The sequence below is a fragment of the Oratosquilla oratoria genome, chromosome 24 (genome assembly GCF_046742065.1).
Source record: "Oratosquilla oratoria isolate Oo_2021 chromosome 24, ASM4674206v1, whole genome shotgun sequence".
NCBI lineage: Eukaryota > Metazoa > Arthropoda > Malacostraca > Stomatopoda > Squillidae > Oratosquilla > Oratosquilla oratoria.
Window position 1 is genome coordinate 25,801,347 of NC_134800.1, and position 5,000 is coordinate 25,806,346.

Consider the following 5,000-nt stretch of genomic DNA (forward strand, 5'->3'; position numbering starts at 1 on the left):
ACATGTCCCTGGGCTGAGACTGATTTGCAGTGTTGCAGTTTTTGTTTTTTATTTCTTTGTTTATCTGTAAATTTGTTGTTTTAACATTTGAATGATTATTTTTCCGTGCACTAGTTTGATACCTCTCTCAACTGTTGTTTATTTGTATCTATGTAATGAATCTCGTTTCTATACTAAATTGTTATCTCTCTATCTATTCTATCATTATCATTATCTTTGTCTCTTTCTCCCTCTCTCCATCTTCTCCTTTTCTTCTTCTTACACCAATTTATTTATAATCTTAAATTGTCTCATCTTTGTTTGACGTTTTCTTTAATGTGTTTCTTAATTCAATTTTCTCTCTACCCTTTCCAATATTTTTCACTTCAAATTCTAACCTTAAACATTTTCTTTTACACTTAAATCTTACTTTCAGTATATTTCAAATTTTGTCTGCTCTTCTTCGTTACACTATTACCTTAGTTCTCTTTTTTCTCGTTTCGACTTTTTATTATTTTTTATTATTATTTTTCTTAACTGCGTTAGTTTATATCTTATCCTCAATTGAAGTTGTTCACCTCTTTTTATAAATTTATGACGTAATTTCCTTTGGAAAAAAATATACGAGTCACGTGGTGTGCAATCTTTCACCAAAAATTGCTAAATAGATTATTGATTTGTTCAGTAGCGAGACTTACTCGATACTACAGATACGAGTTATTCTAAAGTTTTAGCAAATAGCACAAGCTCTTAAAGCTAGTCTAGCGTTATCTTTATTTTTAGTTTACTGCATTGCTTGAGATTATGATACGGTGAAGGATATTAGCTTGTGTTTTTGGCTACGTTAATGATATGTAAGTATAACTCTTGTACATGAATTTGTGCTACTATGATCGATGAAAAGAAAGCTTGATCGTGAGTTTTAGGGTTTATGATGAAAAGATTGTTTAAGAGCTTGTATTTGCACGATAAACAAAAATAATTTTTTTTTCATAAGTCTGTGTTTTTTGATCGATCAAAATAACACTTGTTCAAACGTTGGTGCTGTAAAAAGTGTCGGAAAAACATTACCCCATAAGTTTATGCGTTTATAATCAATGGAAAGACCACTAGTTTGAAGTTATATGCGTGTATGATCGATCAAAAGAACAATGTCAAAGGGTCCACGAGTCTGAGCTTGTGCTATTATGATCGATGGAAAGAACACTCTTGTCCATGAGATGGCGTGTTTATGATCGATGAAGTAAACACTTACTCAAGATTGTGTGTTTACTATCGATCAAGAGAACGTATGTTCATGAGTTTATGATGAAGGGAATACGTGTTCGCGCTGTTACATTAAAAAGAAAGAAGCCTTAGTTCAGATAGAAAATACACAAAAGAAATACAAACGAAAAACATTCAGGATACCTAACAATCATGGGAGCACAGGTAAGCCCAATAGGAAAATTTTGATCACGTGAAAAATTAAGAATAACAGACATGAAAGAAAGCAGTACGAGAGTGTGAGAACGACTGTTGGTGGGAGCGGATGGAGAGACGAAGGAAGTGAGGAAGGGAGAGGAGGGAAAGGAGGGGAATTGGGTTTGAGGTAGCCTGACAAAGGTTCTATCAAGGGTCGGCTTTAAACACAAGTCACTGACACACACGAATATAATCTAGCAACGTAAATGACAGCAGTTTAGCAAAAATGAACGCGACTACACGAGACTGCGCTGAATGACATAAAAATATACAACGGCGGGAATGGACTGGGCCAATGCCAGTTATTGATGTCGTAATTACAGTAATTCTAATTGAATTAGTGGCACTATTTGTGGTATTAATGGTATTGCCACTAGGCGGCGCTAAGTATAGGTCCAAGCATATTACGTCATGAGATGCATAAGTAATTAGCGTTGCTTGGGCTACAAACAATTTTGATAAGAACTTTGAACCTTTGCACCAAAATTGTCTGGTTTCAACCAGAATAAAACCTTAACTATACATCTGCAGGTAGTGAACGGATTAGTTTAAACTCGTTACCTTTGAGATTTGCTTTTCAGTCACGTCAAATAAGCTGGCTTAAGCCAAAACTCAAATGGTACTTATGTAATGGCGCCGCTAGAGCCAGCGTGCTCATGTCTGGAGACCCATTTACATATTTCAGTCGATTTTCCTCGGTTGGGACCAGAAAAGGACTTGAATGAATACCAACATTTACAGTGCAAAGATTTCCTCGGTTGGGACAAGAAAAGGACTTGAATGAATACCAACATTTACAGTGCAAAGATTTCCTCGGTTGGGACAAGAAAAGAACTTGAATAAATACAATAACAGTGCACAGATTTCCTCGGTTGGGACAAGAAAAGGACTTGAATAAATACCACCATTTACAGTGCAAAGATTTCCTCGGTTGGGACAAGAAAAGGACTTGAATAAATACCAACATTTACAGTGTAAAGATTTCCTCGGTTGGGACACGAAAAGAACTTGAATGAATACCAACATTTACAGTGCAGATTTCCTCGGTTGGGACAACAAAAAGGACTTGAATAAATACCAACATTTACAGTGCAAAGATTTCCTCGGTTGGGACAAGAAAAGGACTTGAATAAATACCAACATTTACAGTGCAAAGATTTCCTCGGTTGGGACAAGAAAAGGACTTGAATAAATACCAACATTTACAGTGCAAAGATTTCCTCGGTTGGGACAAGAAAAGGACTTGAATAAATACCAATAATTACAGTGCACAGATTTCCTCGGTTAGGACAAGAAAAAGACTTGAATAAATACAATAACAGTGCACAGATTTCCTCGGTTGGGACAAGAAAAAGGACTTGAATAAATACCAATAATTACAGTGCATAGATTTTTTAAAGAAAATTAACAATTGTATAATATCCAGAGGTAAGTAAAATATTCTTGATTTTTCTTGAATGATATATGCAAATTCTGTCATGCATGACGGGACTGAAGGAAATAGAATCTGAACAGGAATTTGGACATCAATGAGAAACCTGTACATAATAATTGATAATAATTTGACTGATGAAGTATATATTGAAGACAGTAAGAATGTAATTATATAAGAAATGTCGAATCTACTAATATCTAGAAACTAGGTCATAATAATTGATAAGTGGCCCCAAAGAAGCATATATCAAAAACAGTAATAATGTAATTGTCAAAGAAATACCGCATTCATAAGAAAAATATCTGTATCGTATATTGCGTGACAAATAACTTGTTTAAGACTCCAGAATGTACTAGGAAAAAGTGTTTGTGATACAATAACTCTTGAATTAGTATTTTTCACAGGTTGCTAATAAAAAAAAAGAATCATATCCGATTATGATAAGATCTAGTGAGTTTAACTATTTGAAAGGTAAGCTAAAATGATATGAACTATCAAAAACAATAGAAGACAAAATATTTGAAAACTATGCAGTACATCAAAAAGATGATTTGTCCTGCATCCATCTAACTTAAACAACATTCCAGAAAAAAAAAATCGTACAAGCACAAAAATCTTAGTTGGAATTCTCTAAAAATTGGGCTTCAATATTTTCGAAATTTGCTTTCATTACTGTTAGATATTTTCTAATCATAAAGATTCTAAATAGTGAGGTCATTAACACAGCAACACCGGGTCGAGTCGGGCCGAGTTGGGTCAAGTCGGGTCGTGTCGAGTCGGATCGTGTCGATTCGGGTCGTGTCGAGTCGGGTCGTATCGATTCGGATCGTGTCGATTCGGGTCGTGTTGATTCGGGTCGTGTCGTGCCGAGTCAACAGTTTGAGTCGAGTCGTGTCGAATCGGATCGTGTCGAGTCGGGTCGGGTCGTGTCGAGTCAGGTCGTGTTGAGTGTGGTCGTTTCGAGTCGGGTCGTGTCGAGACGTGTCGTGTCGAGTCGGGCCGAGTCGTGCCGAGTTGGGTCGAGTCGGGTTGATTTGCTTCAGTTGCATGTTCATTTCATCTCTGTCTCCTGTGAAATTACAAATAATTCTCTGTACTGGGAATCTCTGAAATCAGGAAATCTCCAATATTCAGAACGCAAATACCTGAAACCTAAAAAAAAATTGCAGATATCACAGATGGTGATCAGAATATTCATCACTTTGCAGTGCAACACTTTTCAGCCCAGAAGTTTATTAAAGTTGAATAAAATCGCCTAACGTCAATCAGACCTTAATCCTTATAGTCTCACCACAGAGGCTCAGCCAGGCGAGTCAAATTGAGTTAAGTCAGGAGTCGAATCGAGTCAGTTTTGAATTCCTGAAGATTAAGGTAGCGTAGTGGAAGTGCGATAAGTTAACCAAGGTATTATCGACGAGATCGACGACCCCCGTCTGGTGTGAACGCACATCCAAGCCAATGTCGAGGCGAACTGGAAGACTTTTTACTTCTTCTTCTTCTTCTTAGGTCTGCAGAACCCGGTGTGTGAAGACAATGTCGGAGGGCGTGTCCGTGGCGCTTCCAGTGTCTTGCATATGAATCCAGTTAGACAGAAGAGGTGAGGCGTGAACAATGAACGAAGGTTGTGGAGAGGAGGAGGAGGAGGAGAAGGAGGAGGAGGTGGAGGAGGAGGAGGAGGAGGACGAAGAGAAAGAAGAGGAATAGGAGAAGGAAAATAGGGACCAAGGGGTCCCCTGTCGGCATGCACCGCCTTTGTAATCCTTTGTAATAAAAGGAAGAGAAAGCAGAACAGAGAGAAAGGAAAGGAATGGGACAAATGAGAGGAGGAGTAAGCGAAGGGTAAAAGGAGTAGGAAGAACAAGAGAAAAATCAGGAGGGGGAAGCTGACAAGGAAGAAGTCATGATTTTCTTTGGCATATCGGGAGTACGTAAGAAGCGAAAGCATGAAACTTCTAGTCGTGGTTTGAGAAAATAGGGATGTGGCGACTAGATTGTGGCTTCTCATAATGACCCAAGACATTATCCTGTCCAGGAGTTTCTCCTAAGTGAATAAGACTGACTGGTGTTTGTCATAAATAAATATATGAAAGCATTGAAGACGCCTCAATAGACAAATGGTGAG